The following is a 21,157-nucleotide window of genomic DNA, read 5'->3' as shown; positions in this document are numbered from 1 at the left end:
AAGCAACACAGAGATAATATGTATTTATAAGAATTTCTCTCATTTGATTCTGAGGGATTTGGGGGGTACCTTTTCATTGAGAAATGCAATTTTGTCACTATTTATTATAAAATTACATTTTGAAAACTTTCATTAAAATAGTTGCATTTTTCTTACTTCATGAACTGTTGGCCTATCAACTGGAAATTATAAATTATCCCATTACCAGTGACAATTTATTAGTTTCTCCAATACAGAAGTCATAATATTTCTTATTTTAATACAGAGTCTTGGAAATTTAAAAAACTATATTATAGCTCTTTACATTCACATCTTGGGTGAAGTTTGAGTCATGTAGTAGAATTTATTATAATGGAAATGTTTATAATATGTTTTTAATTGGAAACTGATGTGAGATCCACAAACACAGCTTATTGAAGATTGTTGGATTATTGAACTTGAAAACAGAAATAAATATTCAAACATAGTACTTAAAAACAAAGTTTGTGTGCTCAAAAGGTATTATTTCATAAATTTTTTCATGATTGATACTTCACTGTAACAGGCTCATTTATTTAATTTTAATAAGCTAAGTTAATTAACATGTTCACTGCTGTGGAGTTCATACAGGTATAATACTATAAAAATAGTATAAAATTTGAACTAGAAAACAATATGGTATGAGTTTTTGCTATTGTTTTGTTCATTTTCTTTTGGAAATTATTGGCATATTTGTTTTAAAATCTTATTTTTCTCATTGTGACTTTATTGTGTCTCCTTACAGAAATGTAGATTATTTCTTAAATTTAATTGTATCAGAACTTTAGAATATGTTTATATGTGTGTTTGTGTATACAGAGAGACAAATAGCAGACATTCATATTTTTAGTAGTTAATTTTTGTTTCTTTTAAGGTACTTTTCTAGTATTTTTATATAATGAAACACTATGAGAAACACTATGTATTGTTCTACTTTTAACAATTATGAGTATCCTGAGTAGACTTGAAATTCTTCATTCATTTGTTTATTTAACAAATAGTAAGGATATGTTGCTATAGAGCACAGTTCCTGCTCAATTTAGCTTCCAGTGAGGAAGGAGATTTAACACAAATATTATACCATTTTTCCCCCATTATGATTGTGCTAAGTACCATAAAGGGAAGCTATAGATTGTATAATAAGGGAACAGAACCTGGTTTATGGGGTGGGGAGCCAGAAAGTCTTTCCTGAGCTCAGTGCTAAAGAATCTACAGGCGTGAGACTGACCAAAACTGAGGAAAGGATCTTTCCAGGTAGAAGGACCAGCAGGTATGTGTAGGTTAGAATATGAGGTGACAAAATGCTAAATCAAATATAGGTTGTCTGCTGCTGCTAAGTCGCTTCAGTCATGTCCGACTCCGTGCGACCCCATAGACGGCAGCCCACCAGACTCTGCCGTCCCTGGGATTCTCCAGGCAAGAACACATTTCCTTCTCTAATGCATGAAAGTGAAAAGTGAAAAGTGAAGTCGCTCAGTCGTGTCTGACTCTTAGCGACCCCACGGACTGCAGCCCACCAGGGTCCTCCGTCCATGGGATTTTCCAGGCAAGAGTACTGGAGTGGGGTGCCATCGTTTCCTACTCTGCCGCTGCTGCTGCCGCTGCTGCTGCTGCTGCTAAGTCGCTTCAGTCATGTCCGACTCTGTGCGACTCCATAGACCACCAGGCTTCCCTGTCCCTGGGATCCTCCAGGCAAGAATACTGGAGTGGGTTACCATTTAGAGTATAATAATTAGTTGGAGGAGAAATTCAAAAATAACATTTATTTATTTAATTTATTTATATAGTATTATAATCCTTACACAAGATTTTGCACAATATCTAAAAAGCCTGCAAAGTCACTGAAATATTTTAAGCAAAGGAGTGATCACTTAGGTTTGCAGCACCAGAACCAATAGTAATCTGCCAAGCCTACACAGGGATGCTGCTTCTTTTCTGCCTCCCAAATTACATAGGTATTTCTTGTGAGAATCACACAGAGAACAGAATTGTTGGAAGCATAGTTCCATTTTAGCTAAATTAAAGTACAAAATCACCACATTATTCATGATTAAGCGTGTGCGTATTTTTTAAATCTCATACTAACAATCTTCTAAGTTAAAAAATATAATACATTTATTTTAGTCTTAAGAACTATGCAACATGCAAAGGTGACTGAATAGCCTGAATAGAAATAGGGAGGTTATAATTTATTATATTTTATTAACTTCTTTGAAAATATTATACATAGATAGAATAACTTTATTATTATAATTAGTATTATTAGCAAGAATAAAATCTGGATGAATCATTAATTACTGCTGCCTTGAACGTGAACCAAGATTTTTTTAATTGTAGGATAGAATACTTTCTATATTTTTGTTTAATAAGATAATGATACTCATTGTTTTCAATAAAAACAAAAATAACAAGTCATTCACAACAATGCAATATTTCAAAATTTATGTGATGTATTCTATGTTTTAGATTAACATGTTTCAGATCCCTATGTTTCAGGTTAACGAATTAAGCTCAGAGCTATTCTGTACTTGGCAGAGGTCAACTACTTGATATACAGTAGCAGTGAAAGTTAATTCAGGTTATTCTTTTTACTCTAATCACAGCGCTCTTTTAACTATAATACACACATAGGCATGCAACACCTATATGTTTAAGGATATGCTTATATGCCTTGTGATTCAAAGTTAAAAATTAAGTCCATACATTTATGCCCTCTTTCCAAAGACACTATAAAAATGCTAGTAAATTGATTTTTTAAAGATATAAATTTACATCAGTGAAAGATCATAAAATTTGAGAGATTTCAAATATTTTCTGGAAAATCAGTACAGATGGAAGTGCAGTGGCTAAAGAAGCAAAATGCTTTCGCAAACTGGAGTGAGGAGGGAGAGACTGGGCTCAGGGAGACAGAGTGACCAGGCACATACACACAGAATATTATAAGTGCCGCAGAAGTTCCAGTCATCCTCACTTCCAGTCTGGCTCTCCCTTTGCGGCAAATATAATTACTTTTGCTAAACAGTTCTGCCTATTTATTTTTTTATTTTACATGTGTTTATATAGTAAACACTTATTTTGTATAAACACTTATTTTGTATAAACACATACTGTATAAATATGTTTATACTATATAAATATGTGTTTATACAGTAAAACTCTTGTGACTGGCATCTTTTACTCAACACTTTGTAGTAGTATTTCATGTTACATTGCTCAGTGATTGTTTGGTTCACTTTTATTGCTAAATAGTGATCCATTATATATGAATATACCACAACTTATTAATTCTACTCATGTTTGACTTGCTTTCAATTTTAGGGTTATTTGGACATCATTGAACTTGTGCTGCTATGGACATCATTGCTGCTATGGACATCATTGAATTTGTCTTTCAGTTTACAAATTTATACATTTCTGTTGCACTTATACCTGGAAGAAGACCTGCTGCTTTAGAGCCCATGCAAACATTCAATTTCAGTAGATACTTCCAAATTGCTTTCCAAAAAGGTTCTAATCATTTACATTCTCTAGCAGTTGCTTTACATTGTTGTCAACACTTGGTGCCAGCCTTTTCATTTCTGCAGTCCTAATGGGCTTCCCAGGTGGGGCTAGTGGTAAAGAACCTGTCCACCAGTGCAGAAGACTTAAGAGACACAGGATCAATTCCTGGTTTGGGAAGATCCCCTGGAGAAGGAAATGGCAACCCGCTCCAGTATTCTTGCCTGGAGAATGCCATGGAGAGAGGAGCCTGGCAGGCTATAGTCCTTGGGGTCGCAAAGAGTCGGATATGACTGAAGACTTAGCATGCAGCATGCATGCAATAGGTATATAGTAGTAATACATTAGGTTTTAATTTGCATCTCCTTAATGACTAATGAATGTAGTATTAGTCAGTACACTTCTTGGTAATTTCAGTGGTGTCGTTTGTAAAGTATCTAGTCAAGATATTTGCCACTTCATCTTTTTCTTAGTGATTTATAAGAGTTTACTCTCATTTATTTATTTATTTATTGGCCATACCACAGGGCATGTGGAATCTTAGATTCCAGACCAAGGATCAAACCTGCATCCCTGCAGTGAAAACATGGGGTCTTAACCGATGGACCACCAGGTAAGTCCTTTAGTGACTTACAGGAATTTTATCTATAAATATACAGGGCATGAGTTCTCTGTCAAACATTAATGTTGCAAATATCTTCTCCCAATTTGTGCTTGAAGTCTTACTCTTTCAGTGATATCTTTGGAGGAACAAAAAATCTTGATGTTTAACTTAGATCAGTTTACCAATTTTCTCCTATTTGTACTTTTCATGTCCTCTTAAAAAAAGCTTCACACATCCTTATGTCATTAAGATTTCTTTTTGTTTTCTTGTAGACACATTACACGGAGAAGGCAATGGCACCCCACCCCAGTACTCTTGCCTGGAAAACCCATCGACAGAGGAGCCTGGTAGGGTGCAGTCCATGGGGTCGCTAAGAGTCAGACACGACTGAGCGACTTCACTTTCACTTTTCACTTTTATGCATTGGAGAAGGAAATGGCAACCCACTCCAGTGTTCTTGCCTGGAGAATCCCAGGGACGGGGGAGCCTGGTGGGCTGCCGTCTATGGGGTCGCACAGAGTCGGACACGACTGAAGCGACTTAGCAGCAGCAGCAGACACATTACAACTTGTCACATTTTGATCTGCAATATGATATCAGAGTCAAGAATTTTTCAGGTGAATATTCAGTATTTTCAGCAAGTTATTGATAATGAAAACATCCATTTTCAATCACACTCCAGTACTACTACTGTCATCAATCAAATGATCATTTTTGTGTGGGCCTCTTTTTGGACTCTCATTTCTCTCTATTCTTATGTTGCTATCACACTATATTCATTACTGTGGTTTTATACTAGGTTTATCAACACACCAGATATGTTCTTCAAGATTGACTTGGCAATTCTGATTTTTACAACTTAAAAAAAAAAATTCCAGAACACTTTTTTAAATTAATAGACAGTTTGGAAGACAAAAGCAAGGAAATATACTAGCATGTAGGATTTAAAAATAAAAAACCAAAAAGTAAAAAAAAAAAATAGAGATATAGGATAACAAAACAGGTGGTACAAATTACCAAAATAGAATTTTCTTGGAAAAAAAATAGAGACAGAGGGAGAGAAATTTGGCAATTATACAAATTTTTTAGAACAACTAATGACATTTTTAATGGAATTCCTAAGGAGCACCTCTTTCATCACAAACCCCTCTCCTTCCTTGAGTACTATCAATAAACACCAGCCTAACCATTGCTTAAAACTGATGGTCTAAATGCCTGAGATTGCAAACATCTTTAAAAATAAAAGGGATAGCTCATTTTGATTTGATTAAGGTATATTTTTAGTTAAACACAAGCATTTCAACAATTTAATGTCAGGGTTTTCAAGTTTTATAGTTTTTAACAAATGTGATTTCATTCCACTTAAAAACAGTGTATTTTCTAAAGTATTAAGTTGTTCTCCTTAAGTATACAGGTAATACAAAGAAACAAGTTGTTAATGTATACATTCAAATGTCTAGGAAAATAATAAATTCAATAGGTAAATACCCTGTGAAAATTCAAGTTACATTATTTTATGTAATAAATCAACTTGTGTAGAAAAAGTTATCTTTTTAAAATTTTAAATATTTTATGGTTTCTGTCTTTCTATCTTTCTCTTTGTAGTAAACCTCATAGGGCATGGACAATGGTTCTTTAAAATCCACTTGAATTTCCACATAATTGTGTTAGAAAATTAATGGATCTCTGAAATTTTTCAAGGTTCATTTAGGTGCTCTCTGTTGATGCCATGGAGTTTTACTTTTGAATCATGTCCTTGTCAAGGAATCTGGACTATTTGATTCAGGGTGTGATTATAACATAGTTTTTAAATTAATGTGTACTAGTTTCATGACATAACTCTAGCCAATATTAACACTTCAAACTCATTAAGATATAATGCTATATTGTTAGCCTTAATATTAATTCTCTGGCTTCAAGTAATTGAACCTAATAACACTGGCACAGAAAGAATTACTGATTTAATTTAGGTCATTTCTCAGTGAATGTCTTAAGCTAAGTTTAAACTATCATGAATTGACCTAGGATGAGTACAAATAATATTATTTTAAAATAAGAAATCATTCCTTTAGAAAGAATTGATATTATAGTTGTTCAAATTACAGGAGCAATGCTAAATGTGCTTGTTCACATTACTGCCACTAAACTTTATAATCAGATTGTATGTGATTTTTGTTAGAAAATGAATCCTGCTTGCTCTTATCAACTAATGTAATGATTGCACATATCAGAAAGAGAATACAGAGAAAAGAAAGAAGGAAGAAGGCAAGCTAGTGAGGAAAGAAAGAATAGTCTAACAAGCTCATCCAAATTTTAAGAGATAATTATGTTTTGGACAAAATAAAGCTACACCTTACATTGACACTAAGATAGAACAGCAGGCAGTGCAGGGAGATATGGATGAATAAAGAAACCTATTGTTTATTGAGAATTCATTATATATTTATCATTTCACAAAAAATATATAAATATACATATATATGTGCAACTTAAATATATGTTGTGTTTATTATAAATAACTTTAAGTTATATATATTTATATGTATTACATAGTTTTATATATATTCATATATATGTATACATATATAAAACTTATTTAACTATCATAAAAATTCTGGAAGGTAGATGTTATATGATAGTTTTAAAAAAGGAAACCCAGTATCTCTGCCCCGCTTGACCTGTCCAATGTAAGATCAGAAACTATAAAACTCCTAGAGGAGAACATAGGCAAAACACTCTCCGACATAAATCACAGCAGGATCCTCTATGATCCACCTCCCAGAATTCTGGAAATAAAAGCAAAAATAAACAAATGGGATCTAATTAAAATTAAAAGCTTCTGCACAACAAAGGAAACTATAAGCAAGGTGAAAACACAGCCTTCTGAATGGGAGAAAATAATAGCAAATGAAGCAACTGACAAACAACTAATCTCAAAAATATACAAGCAACTTCTGCAGCTCAACTCCAGAAAAATAAACGACCCAATCAAAAAATGGGCCAAAGAACTAAATAGACATTTCTCCAAAGAAGACATACGGATGGCTGACAAACACATGAAAAGATGCTCAACATCACTCATTATTAGAGAAATGCAAATCAAAACCACAATGAGGTACCACTTCACACCAGTCAGAATGGCTGCGATCCAAAAATCTGCAAGCAATAAATGCTGGAGAGGGTGTGGAGAAAAGGGAACCCTCCTACACTGTTGGTGGGAATGCAAACTAGTACAGCCACTATGGAGAACAGTGTGGAGATTCCTTAAAAAATTGCAAATAGAACTACCTTATGACCCAGCAATCCCACTTCTGGGCATACACACCGAGGAAACCAGAATTGAAAGAGACACATGTACCCCAATGTTCATCGCAGCACTGTTTATAATAGCCAGGACATGGAAGCAACCTAGATGTCCATCAGCAGATGAATGGATAAGAAAGCAGTGGTACATATACACAATGGAGTATTACTCAGCCGTTAAAAAGAATTCATTTGAATCAGTTCTGATGAGATGGATGAAACTGGAGCCGATTATACAGAGTGAAGTAAGCCAGAAAGAAAAACACCAATACAGTATACTAACACATATATATGGAATTTAGGAAGATGGCAATGACGACCCTGTATGCAAGACAGGGAAAGAGACACAGATGTGTATAACGGACTTTTGGACTCAGAGGGAGAGGGAGAGGGTGGGATGATTTGGGAGAATGACATTCTAACATGTATACTATCATGTGAATTGAATCGCCAGTCTATGTCTGACGCAGGATGCAGCATGCTTGGGGCTGGTGCATGGGGATGACCCAGAGAGATGTTATGAGGAGGGAGGTGGGAGGGGGGTTCATGTTTGGGAACGCATGTAAGAATTAAAGATTTTAAAATTTAAAAAATAAAAAACTAAAAAAAAAAAAAAAAAGGAAACCCAAAGAATTAAATAACTTCCCTAAGGTAACAAAGAATTCAGTTCGGCTGTATTGTGTATGTTGTTTTTGCCTACTTTCTTTTGATAACTTTAAAGCAATTTTCTTCTAGAAACTGTGACTACACAGGTTCAATTCACCACATCTGTGGGCTTTAGATAGAACTGACTCCCACCCTTGCCACTTTTTTTTTCCTTTTTTTTTTTTTTTTGTGGGGGAGAAGAGGGTAGGGTGGACATATGAATTAAGCTTGGCCAGTCAGAGTGCTTCACTTGTGCCTAAGCTTTTGGTTTAGATATGAGTTCATGACCTAGGTCCAAAAATTAGTCTAACTGTTATTTGAGGTATCAAAATATTCTTTCTAATCCTAGTGAACTCAAAAATGAACCAGAGGCTGTTAATTACTGTCTAACAAAAACAGAGCTTACCAGAAAATTGAGCCCAATGGATGAGATTTAAGTTACTACAAGGACAGAACCAATATTTAACTATAACATTTGAATTCCTAGATTGAGCAGTAAGTAAAGTTTGACCACTAATAAATCTCTCCTCCACTTTTATTTTTGAAATTTTTGCTTGAGTCTGTTTGGGGTGGATCTTCTGTAAATGATAACCCAAAAAGTCCTCATAAGTTGAGAAGTAAAGTTAGGATTCAAATCCATATTTTTGTACTATCTCCCTGTATACTTGCTAGAATTGTCTATGACAAGTAGCTTTTATGCAGGCTAAGTATTTTAATAATTGCAAATTGAATTAAAGGCAGGTAAGCATTTCCAGTAAAAAATGTTAAAATGTTTTCATTCAGAAATATCACAGATGAAGGTCAGGGAGACATATCACAATAAATATAAATTATGATTCATGTTTTATGCCTCTTTTGTTGTGTGCTAAGTTGCTTCACTTGTGTCTGACTCTGTGTTATCCTCTGGACCGTAACCCACCAGGCTTCTCTGCTTATGGGATTCTTTAGGCAAGGGTACTGGAGTGGGTTGCCATGCCCTCTTCCAGGAGATCTTCCCCATGTCTCTTACATTTCACCTGCATTGGCAGGCATGTTCTTTACCACTAGCACTACCTGGGACTCCCTCTTTGTGCCACTTAAAAGGACATAAAATTCAAACTGAATGAATTAATAATGAGATAATAATAAGATAATATGAAATATATGATATGCTAAAGAATAACCTTAGCTTCTAAGGATAAAATTAAAACCAAATATAATAATCAGGATTTTACTAATTGTTTTTGTTTCTGTTTTTAACTACCTGAAGTCTCCTTCTTATATTGCAGTTATTACTGACTAAATGTTAATGAGAAATATTATGTTAAATGAACAGTATTGCATTTCAATCAATGATAAAATATTTATTAAATATAATATTCATTCTCTCATTATGATGTGTATGATTTGAAAATATTGGCCTTCATAAGTATAAATCTGGCTGAACAGATGAAATAAATTTGCATAATGTAACAGATAACACTTCAGAGTAATCTGTAATACACAGTCATATATACGGATTCACTCTATCCATCAAACATCCTGCACAGTCATACAGACATCTTGGTAACATATGCATATACAAATGCTAAGTTGCACAATAATCTACTAAAATAGCGCCTTAAAAGATGTTAGGCTGTCATGCTTCCATGATCTGAGGTACCACCGAGCACTAAAGAAAAATTTAGTGCTCACTCTATTTACTAGCATTAGTTCTTAAATGCATAACAGTATAACAGATGTTATGCATCAGGATAGAGTAAACAACTGACCATCAAACAAAAATTGATATAACAAGCATTTTTTTCTGACCCAGGCATGGTCATATCTAAAGTAATAGGGCAGGGAGGGACCATAGAAGTATAAACCAGAGATGCTGGTAACAAGGAGTCTGTTGAGTCTGAGCTGTTTGAAACTCAAGGCTGACAGATAAAGAAAGAGAAGCAATCCAAATCAATTCATGGATGTACAAATGCCACTGTTCTGGAGAAATTCAAGACACTTAGGGAAAGATACCCAAAACTCAAGAGACCTGGGTAATGAGACAACAGATATCAACTCTTGACAAAAAGACATATATGGAGGCCACTGCTCAATGACAGCTAAAGCAATATGGACTTTGGTTTTCATGGAAAAGAGGCTAAAATTGTGAAGTCTTTCCTAGGTTCATAGATAGGTGTTAGGTGGTCTCTAGTCACCTAGAGCCAGGCATCCTGGAATGTGAAGTCAAGTGGGCCCAATAAAGCATCACTACGAACAAAGCTAGTGGAGGTGATGGAATTCCAGTGGAGCTATTTCAAATCCTGAAAGACGATGCTGTGAAAGTGCTGCGCTCAATAAGCCAGCAAATTTGGAAAACTCAGTAGTGGCCACAGGACTGGAAAAGGTCAGTTTTCATTCCAATCCCAAAGAAAGGCAATGCAAAAGAATGCTCAAACTACCACACAATTGCACTCATCTCACACACTAGTAAAGTAGTGCTCAAAATTCTGCAAGCCAGTCTTCAGCAATACGTGAACCATGAACTTCCAGACGTTCAAGCTGGTTTTAGAAAAGGCAGAGGAACCAGAGATCACATTGCCAACATCTGCTGGATCATGCAAAAAGCAAGAGAGTTCCAGAAAAACATCTATTTCTGCTTTATTGAATATGCCAAAGCCTTTGACTGTGTGGATCACAATCAACTGTGGAAAATTCTGAAAGAGATGGGAATCCCAGACCACCTGACCTGTCTCTTGAGAAACTGTATGCAGGTCAGGAAGCAACAGTTAGAACTGGACATGGAACAACAGACTGGTTCCAAATAGGAGAAGGAGTATGTCAAGGCTGTATATTGTCACCCTGCTTATTTAACTTATATATGCAGAGTACATCATGAGAAACACTGGACTGGAAGAAACATAAGCTGGAATCAAGGTTTCTGGGAGAATTATCAATAACCTCAGATATGCAGATGACACCACCCTTATGGCAGAAAGTGAAGAGGAACTCAAAAGCCTCTTGATGAAAGTGAAAGAGGAGAGTGAAAAAGTTGGCTTAAAGCTTAACACTCAGAAAACAAAGATCATGGCATCTGGTCCCATCACTTCATGGGGCATAGATGGGGAAACAGTGGAAACAGTGTCAGACTTTATCTTTTTGGGCTCCAAAATCACCACAGATGGTGACTGCAGCCATGAAATTAAAAGACACTTACTCCTTGGAACAAAATTTATGACCAACCTTGATAGCATATTGAAAAGCAGAGACATTACTTTGCCAACAAAGGTCCATCTAGTCAAAGCTATAGTTTTTCCAGTGGTCATGTGTGGATGTGAGAGTTAGACTGTGAAGAAAGCTGAGTGCCAAAGAATTGATGCTTTTGAAGTGTGGTGTTGGAGAAGACTCTTGAGAGTCCCTTGGACTGCAAGGAGATCCAACCAGTCCATTCTGAAGGAGATCAGCCCTGGGTGTTCTTTGGAAGGAATGATTCTAAAGCTGAAATTCCAGTACTTTGGCCACCTCATGCGAAGAGCTGACTCATTGGAAAAGACTCATGCTGGGAGGGATTGGGGACAGGAGGAGAAGGGGCCAACAGAGGATGAGATGGCTGGATGGCATCACTGACTCGATGGACAGGAGTTTGAGTGAACTCTGGGAGATGGTGATGGACAAGGAGGCCTGGCGTGCTGCGATTCATGGGATCACAAAGAGTCGGACATGACTGAGCGACTGAACTGAACTGAGTCCTTCCAAAATTATATGCCAAAATTTGTGTGTGTGTGTGTGTGTGTGTGTGTGTGTGTGTGTGTGTATGTGATGCCTGCATGTGTATAATTTCCTGGGCCAAAATAAAATTAACAGGATCTATGATCACCAACAAATTTAGATGCCACTAACTCAAAGCCTAGTAGCTAACATCTGCCTAGTTCCAAGGGAAGAAATGAATATCTTTTTGTACTTATTACTGACTACTGAGATACTCCCCAGCATGAATTCAAAACAAAACAAGACCAAAAATTATGGAGATGTTTTAACAGACTGCAATAATTTAAAATATGACATCTAGATATTATGCCTAGAAAACAAAAACTTGTATTTTTGTTAAATGTTACATGTTTATGTGTTACTCATGAGGTTGACTAATGGAAACATTTCTCTCCCAAACTGCCAAAACCTCAGCCATGCGCAGTTACACTGAACCTATACAAAGTCTTACCAGCCAGGTCCTCAATGCTTTTGTTCTCAGGCCCTGCTGGGCTCCATTACTATATTTTCTTCAGCTTGCCAACAGCTTAGCCTTCAACTCAATAAGAGAATGGGAAAATTGTTTTCATTATCATTCCTGGGTCTTCACCACTTAATCCATCATCTCCTATCGTACCCTTTATAGAAAAAAAAAAAAAAAAGTACTTGCTCCCTTTCTCCCAACTCCTTCATTTCCAGTGGGCAACTTCTCTTTTTATATCTCTGTATTGCTGCTATTGAAAGATATACCAATTCATTTTTTTACAACAGAAATTGGGTACAATGTTTGGTGTTATTCACTCATCTTACTTGGCATCATGGACTAGTATAATTTCACAATTCCATTTAATTAAAGACCAAGTAGGTACATTGAAATCCTAGCAATGAGAGACTGCCCACTGGGGAAGAACAGTGAGTAGATACAAATTTGTTGAATGAATAAATGAATGAATATTTGTGAAAGTTAAATGAAGATGGAACAGTTTCATGACATTCTTTTATCATAATCCTTTCATCTGTGTTATTCACCTGTGAAGAATTCTTCACCTGTGATGAAAGAACTATAACAATAAAATGCCATAGAAGTGTTTCATTTTCAATCTCCTACATATCACTTCATTTACTTTTCACAAATATTTTCTTTTTCATGAATTCTTTTATTCGACAAATCTATATCAAATTCTTACCATGTGCCAAAAGTTACTCTGGGCGTGAGAAATAAAATAATAAAGTTAGACAAAGTTCTAGCCCTAATGCTGCTTAAATTCTAGAATGCACAAAAAGGATATAGATATGCTAAATATACATAGTGAAATTTCTAGTAATAAATAGGTAAAGGGATTTATAATGGGAATGAATAGTAAGAGGATCTATAGTTTTCAACTATAGAAATGAAGTCTGTTTATTTATTTATTTTTCACTGAATATCTTGGTTGTGGTGGTGGTTTAGTCACTAAGTCATGTCTGACTCTTGCAACCCTATGAACTGTAGCCTGCCAGGTCCCTCTGTCCCTGGGATTTCCCAGGTAAGGATACTGGAGTGGGTTGCCATTTCCTTCTCCAGAACATCTTGGTATTATCTATTATAAATTAGTCTTCACAGAATTAGAAAACTGAGGCTAGAAAGGTTGCTCTGCCTGAGGTCCTACCGCTGTAAGTAGTAAAGGTCAGATAGGAACCCAATTCTATTCCTGTCCCAGGGTTTGTGACTTCAATCTTCTTCTCAATTCTACTGTAATTTGAATAGTCAGTGGTTGTCTTAGAAACCACTCAAAAGGAGATTGTCGGAAAAGTGACTATCACTACCTGTTGAGAGTGAAATAAATATTAAAGTCATCTTAAGAGATTCCTTGGCGGCCCAGTGGTCAGGATTCCATTTCCACTATAGTGGCACAGGCCTAATATATAGTGGGGAACTAAGATCCTGCATGCTGCATGACCAAAAAAAAAAATACAAGCTGTGTTAGAAAAAGAGGTATTTTTAGTGGTATCATCAAGGAATACTATGTTGACAAGGGTATGTTTGAGACAAGATGTGAAATAAGTGAATGGGTGAGTCTTGTAAGGCTCTGAAAATAAACACCAGCTAGTCAGAAAGGTTAAAGCCAAGAGCCTGAGGCAGAAACCATCTCTGCCTATTCAGGGATCATCTATTATTCTAATAGTTTCCATATTTTTCACCAATAATCAAAATGAAACTCATAGAAATGTTATGATCTTTCTCAAGACCACATAACAATATGATCTTTCTCAAGACCATATAATAATTTATAGTCTTGGGGACGAGTCATGTAGAGTCAGAGGCAAGATTAGTAACTGGTCACTCACAGCTCACAAATATATACCACTAACCCAGAATCATCCCTCAGGGCTGCCTGATTCAGAGAAGGCTGCCTACTGAGAACTTGTAAAGGAAATTTGGTCACTGACACAAATGGAGAAATGTACATTCTCTCTCCAAATCTTAAGACAAAGGGGTTAATTTTATTCATCTTTGTACGCTCAGCCATTAGTATAATGCCTAGTATCAGGTAGTTAAAATCATGATTACATTTAACTCTGAGATTTGAAGTTTGGGGTACTGAGTTCAAGGCTATATCATTAATAACAATATACTTTTTTGGCAAATCACATAAATATTCTGATTTTTATTGCCTTCTTTTTTATAAAAGAGAATGTAAAACCTTATATCAGTGATATATTAATTAAAATATAAATTATATGTGAAATAAATACATCCATTAAATATCATATTAAAGATTTTATATACCTATAACTGTATGTGTATATATATATATATATAATTTGTATATAAATTATTTTCACAGATGGCTGTGCCTAAGAGCAAGGAATATACTTATGTGGTCAATGTTGAAGTATAGCCCCAGGAAATGAGTAAGGTGAATGTATATCCTCAAAAGCCAAGGTTTTAAAGCACTTGAGGATAAATGGAAGCTATGTCTTTGGAAATATTAAAGAATCTCCTTATCAAATATATAAGGTAACATCAGTGTAAAGAATAGCAGAGAGGATAATAAAATATAGAAGGATCAGAGGTTGATAATGCTGAAATAAGCCATGAATGTATATAAAGGTAGAGAGTCCCTTGACAATCATTTTTAAAGCAAGTTATTTTAATAGATCACCTGTTATATGCTTGGGTTATTCTGGATTAAAATATTGGAGTGGATGTGGGCACTTATTAAGGCCATATGAGTTTGTTTGTTACTGTTTATCACTTCAAGATTTCCCCAAATGCAAGAGCCTCAGGAGATGCAGGTTTGATCTCTGGGTCAGAAAGATCCCCCAGAGGAGCAAATGGCAACCCATTCCAGTATTTTTCCCTGGAAAATCCCATGGACAGAGGAGCCTGGAGGGCTACAGTCCATAGGGTCACAAAGAGTAGGACATGACTGAGCACATACACATATATTTCAAAGTTTCTAAGAGACTAGATGTGAAATATTTTCACCACAGAAAAAGAAATAATAATTAAGTGACATAATGGAGGTGTTAACTAAAGTGGTAAACATACTGTAATATATTAGATCCTCAAATTTATACAATGATATATGTCAATTCTATCTCAATTTTTGAAAAAGAAAAAAAAATTAATGGTTACAGTATTATATAATCAAGGATCCTTACAATTTTTAACACATTGTAGAAGTCCAATAGAAAACTGTGAAACCAATTCCACAATTAAGATTAGTCTTACTTGGGTTCAGTTCAGTTCAGTCGCTCAGTTGTGTCCGACTCTTTGTGACCCCATGAAGCATAGCATGCCCGGCCTCCCTGTCCCTCACCAGCTCCCGGAGTTCACTCAGACTCACGTCCACTGAGTCAGTGATGCCATCCAGCCATCTCATCTTCTGTTGGCCCCTTCTCCTCATGCCCCCAACCCCTCCCAGCATCAAAGTCTTTTCCAATGAGTCAGCTCTTCGCATGAGGTGGCCAAAGTACTGGAGCTTTAGCTTTAGCATCATTCCTTCCAAAGAACACCTAGGACTGATCTCCTTCAGAATGGACTGGTTGGATCTCCTTGCAGTCTAAGGGACTCTCAAGAGTCTTCTCCAACACCACAGTTCAAAAGCATCAATTCTTTGGTGCTTGGCCTTCTTCACAGTCCAACTCTCACATCCATACCTGACTACTGGAAAAACCATAGCCTTGACTAGACAGACCTTAGTTGGCAAAGTAATGTCTCTGCTTTTGAATATGCTATCTAGGTTGGTCATAACTTTTCTTCCAAGGAGTAAGCGTCTTTTAATTTCATGGCTGCAGTCACCATCTGCAGTGATTTGGGAGCCCCCCAAAATAAAGTCTGACACTGTTTCCACTGTTGCCCCATCTATTTCCCATGAAGTGATGGGACCGGATGCCATGATCTTCGTTTTCTGAATGTTGAGCTTTAAGCCAACTTTTCACTCTCCTCCTTCACTTTCATCAAGAGGCTTTTGAGTTCCTCTTCACTTTCTGCCATAAGGGTGGTGTCATCTGCATATCTGAAGTTATTGATATTTCTCCCGGCAATCTTGATTCCAGCTTGTGTTTCTTCCAGTCCAGCGTTTCTCATGATGTACTCTGTACATAAGTTAAATAAGCAGGGTGACAATATATAGCCTTGATGTACTCCTTTTCCTATTTGGAACCAGTCTGTTGTTCCATGTCCAGTTCTAACTGCTGCTTCTTGACCTGCCTATAGGTTTCTCAAGAGACAGGTCAGGTGGTCTGGTATTCCCATCTCTCAGAATTTTCCACAGTTTATTGTAAGTCACCTAAGGAAACCAGCTTAGCTGAAGCACTGAATTAAGAATTAGAATAGCCTGGAATTATATCCTACTTTCAAGCTAACAAGTTAGCCTGCTACAGTTTTATGGCTGCTGAGTCAGAAACAAAGAACCCTTTTAGTCATGACATAGCAGTTATTTTAAATGTTATGTTTGCTTTGGCTCTGCTTGTCCTCAAGTCCCATGAATATTGAATGGAACAGCTCCATGGATGCAGGTAGTTTATATCATTGGGGATCCCTGCGGAAACCTGAACCTAGGAAATCACCTTAAGAAATTCTGCCCTATCTTTGCCCCAGAGGGAGACAACATCTTCATTATCCTGGACTACAAACAAATCTACCTTTGCCCTACAAGGAGATACAAGGCTGTATCTTTCAAGGCTCTTTGTTATACAAATATTCTTGAAAAGACAGCCTAGAAGAAAAGCTGTCAACACCTCTGTTCAGAAGACATATAGAAATATGAGTGATCCAGACAAATTGTCTCTAAAAGGTAAACTAAGAAAAAATTTATGAAAGCACTACAAGAGTTTGAAGGGTATGCCTAATTAATGATCTAGAACAAGCTGAGAGTCAGCATAAAAAGGAAAAGAATATTTTATTTTAGTATTATGTTAATAGGAGAATCAGTTAGAAAATATAAGAAAGTGAAAGTCCCTCAGTCCCAACTCTTTGTGACCCCATGGACTATAAACAGTCCATGGAATTCTTCATGACAAAATACGAGTGGGTAGCCACTCCCTTCTCCAGGGGATCTTCCCAACCCAGGAATCAAACCCAGGTCTCCCACATTGCAGACAGATTCTTTACCAGCTGAGCCACAAGGGAAGCCAGAAATAATGAAGGTCTGTCCCTAAATGATATCAGTGAGAATTTTAAAGTTCATGGGAAAATTTGATGAAAATTGTGCAGTATTACTATTAGGACATAATAACTTATTTTGGGAAATGAAAGAAAAGGAATATTTTTAAATGAACTCCCACTGATACATATAAAATTTAGTATATGAGAAATGGAAATCTTAAGTACATTTAAAAAGGATACTTTAAAATCTATCAGGGCAATTGGTTAGCTATTTAGGAAAAAAAATCAGCATCAATTTGTATTTTATATCATTCCCCAAAATAAGTTTTAGTTAATTGAAAAAATATTGAATTTGAAAAAAACAAGTATTAAAATAGAAATACTAGCAGGAAATGTACATATTTTCTCCATAATTACATAAATAAGTAGCAAAACAAGAAAACAAATTTTTATGTTATTATAGAGAAAATCTTCCTAAATACATAATAAATACAAAATTGATAAAGGCAAGTACCTTATAACACTTAACTTTTATTTGTACTCATGACACTTTGAGGCTATTTTCATATTTTACTCTGACAACCACACAAAGTATTATTATTTTTAGAGAGTCAAAATTAAATTGTATTTACTCGTATATTTACCTTTCTCAGGAATCTTATTCCTTTCCTGAATTTTCTTACTTCTATCTGTGTACCTCTTAAATTTTGCTTTAAAACAGACAACCTCAAATTATAGTGGTTGGCTTAAAACAATTACTGTATTGGGCCTAAGTTTCCATGTATCAGCCTGATTGTGGCCTGGCTCAGCTGACAGCTAGGTTCTCTCATGTTTCTGTGGCCAGTTGCAGGCCAACTGGTTGCAGGATCTAGAATGGCCTGCTTCACATGTCAGGTAGCTGGTTGGCTCAATGGTCTATGATTTATTTCAGCAGGAACTTTATTCCATGTGGTAGTTCATCCCCCACTAGATTGGCTCATCATTTTTCAAATGCTGGTTTCAGAGTTCCAAAGAGTGGCTAGAGCAATTTATAGCTTTTTTTAAGCCTCTGTATCATGTTTGCCAGTTTCCAATGGCCAAGGCAGTATGTCTGTGTATTAGTTTGCTAGTGCTGCTATAACAAACTACCACAGACTGGCTAGCTTAAACAACAGAAATATATTCTCTCACAGCTCTAAGGCTAGAAGTCCAAAATCGACATGTTGATAGGTTTTGCTTTTTTCTATCAGCTTTGAGTGAAGCATGGATCTTCTTCCTGTGTCTCTTCACATTTTCTTCCCTCTATACAGGTCTTTGTGTACAAATTCCCCTTTATTTAAGGAAACTAGTCAAATTATTTAAGGTAACTTGACTACTGACATGAAAATCTTATCTCAAAATAAGGTCACATTCTGAGATACTGATGGTTAAGACTTTGGTATATGAATTTGGAGGGATTACATAATTCAATCCATAAAACCTGGCAAGCAAATTCAACTGGTAGTAAATTGACTCAAGTCTTAATGGGAGGATCTGCAACAACAAATTGCAGGAGGTGGATGTAGGAAGGGGTAACAATTTTGGCCAATTTTACAATCTACAACAATCTCAAATCATAGTATCATCTTCCTGGAAAACACTTTCAGTATTTATTTTAGTGAAAGACTATTATTGCTATTTTCCCCTCATTTTTTGTTTTTGTAGGAATGCCTTTATTTCATTTCATCCTTGAAATTGATTTTCAGTGAGTATAGAATTCCAATTTGCCAGGGAATTCCCTGGCAGTCCACTGGTTAGGACTTGACAATTTCTTTCTTTTTTTTTAAACTTTTTAATTTTTTATTGGGGTATAGCCTATTAATGCTGATGACAGTTTCAAGTGAAGAGTGAAGAGACTCAGGCACGCATATACATGTATCCATTCTCCTCCAAACTCTTATCCCATTCAGCCTGCCACATAACCTTGAGCAGAGTTCCATGTGCTATACAGTAGATCCTTGTTGATTATTGGTTATTAACTTTAAATATAGCAATATGTACATGTCAAAATTCAGAAAACTAAGATCATGTCATCTGGTCCCATCACTTCATGGGAAATAGATGGGAAAACAGTGGAAACAGTGTCAGACTATTTTAGGGGGCTCCAAAATCCCTGCAGATGGTGACTGCAGCCATGAAATTAAAAGATGCTTGCTCCTTAGAAGAAAAGTTATGACCCACATAGACAGCATATTAAAAAGCAGAGATATTACTTTGCCAACAAAGGTCCGTCTGGTCAAGGCTATGGTTTTTCCAGTCAGGTATGGATGTGAGAATTAGACTATAAATAAAGCTGAGCACTGAAGAACTGATGCTTTTGAACTGTGGTGTTGGAGAAGACTCTTGAGAGTCCCTTGGACTATAAGGAGATCCAACCAGTCCATCCTAAAGGAAATCAGTTCTGAATCTTCATTGGAAGGACTGATGCTGAAGCTGAAACTCCAATACTTTGGCCATTTGATGAGAAGAACTGACTCATTGGAAAAGACCCTGTTGCTGGGAAAGACTGAAGGGGGAAGGAGAAAGGTCAATAGAGGATGAGATGGTTGGATGGCATCACCAACTCAATGAACATGAGTTTGAGTAAACTCCGGGAGTTGGTGATGGACAGGGAGGCATGGCATGCTGCAGTCCATGGGGTCCCAAAGAGTCAGACATGACTGAGTGACTGAGCTGAACTGAACTGAACATGTCCGTCCTAAACTCCCTAACTATCCCTTCCATGAATCCCTCCCTCACCTCCTTCCCCCCAGCAACCATAAATTCATTCTTTGAGGACTTAGCACTTTCACTGCTGTGGGGCCTGAGTTCAATCCCTGGTCAGGGAAATGGTGCCCTACAAGCCAAGCAGCATGGTCCCCCTCCCCAAGAAAAAAGAATTTCAATTTGGTGATTATTTTAGCACCTTAAGATCTCATTGTGCTGTCTAACTTTCAGGGTTTCGATTAAAAATTGACCATTAATTTTACTATTTTTTCCTTGAAGTTAATGTGTTTTTTATCTATGATTTATTTTATAATTTGGGTTTGGCTTTTTTTTTTTTTGGCTTTTTTTTTTTAAATCAGTTTACTTCTGGATAGTGCATAGGGTATGGGCATATCACCATGACTTCTGGCTAGATCTCTTGTTTTGTGAGGACTGGCATATTTCTAGATTTCTATTCTTATTAGGGCATTACCAGTGAAGGTATCTCAACTGAAAGTCAAGGTCATTTACCAGGGATCCTAGTAATTGGTAAGTACTAATTTTTGTCTCTCCAAATCTCTTATATTCTTTGCTCAACTTTTTATCCTTTAATTAACTATGTTCTGCTCAGATTCTCAGTAACTTGCCTTGGGATTATGCAGTTAAGAATTCAAAAATGTTTTAAAGAGAAGTTGCATTCTCCATTCATACCACTCTCTCCTTTTCCCACCATCAGAAAGTAGCATTGACATATATACTATTATGCGTAAAACAGATAGCTGGTAAGAAGTTGCTATATAACATAGGGAGCCCAGAATAGGGCTCTGTGATGACCTAGAGGGGTAGGATTGAGGGAGGGAGGCTCAAGAGGAAGATATATAAGTGTGTATGTATATATATATATATATACACACACACATACATAACTATGACTGATTTGCATTGTTGTATTGGAAGGAAAGTTATGACCAACATAGACAGCATATTAAAAAGCAGAGACTACTTTGCCAACAAAGGTTGGTCTAGTCAAGGCTATGGTTTTTCCAGTGGTCATGTATGGATGTGAGAGTTGGACTGTGAAGAAA

This window comes from Ovis aries, chromosome 6, assembly GCF_016772045.2.
Source record: "Ovis aries strain OAR_USU_Benz2616 breed Rambouillet chromosome 6, ARS-UI_Ramb_v3.0, whole genome shotgun sequence".
Classification (NCBI taxonomy): domain Eukaryota; kingdom Metazoa; phylum Chordata; class Mammalia; order Artiodactyla; family Bovidae; genus Ovis; species Ovis aries.
This window is presented reverse-complemented; position numbering follows the sequence as displayed.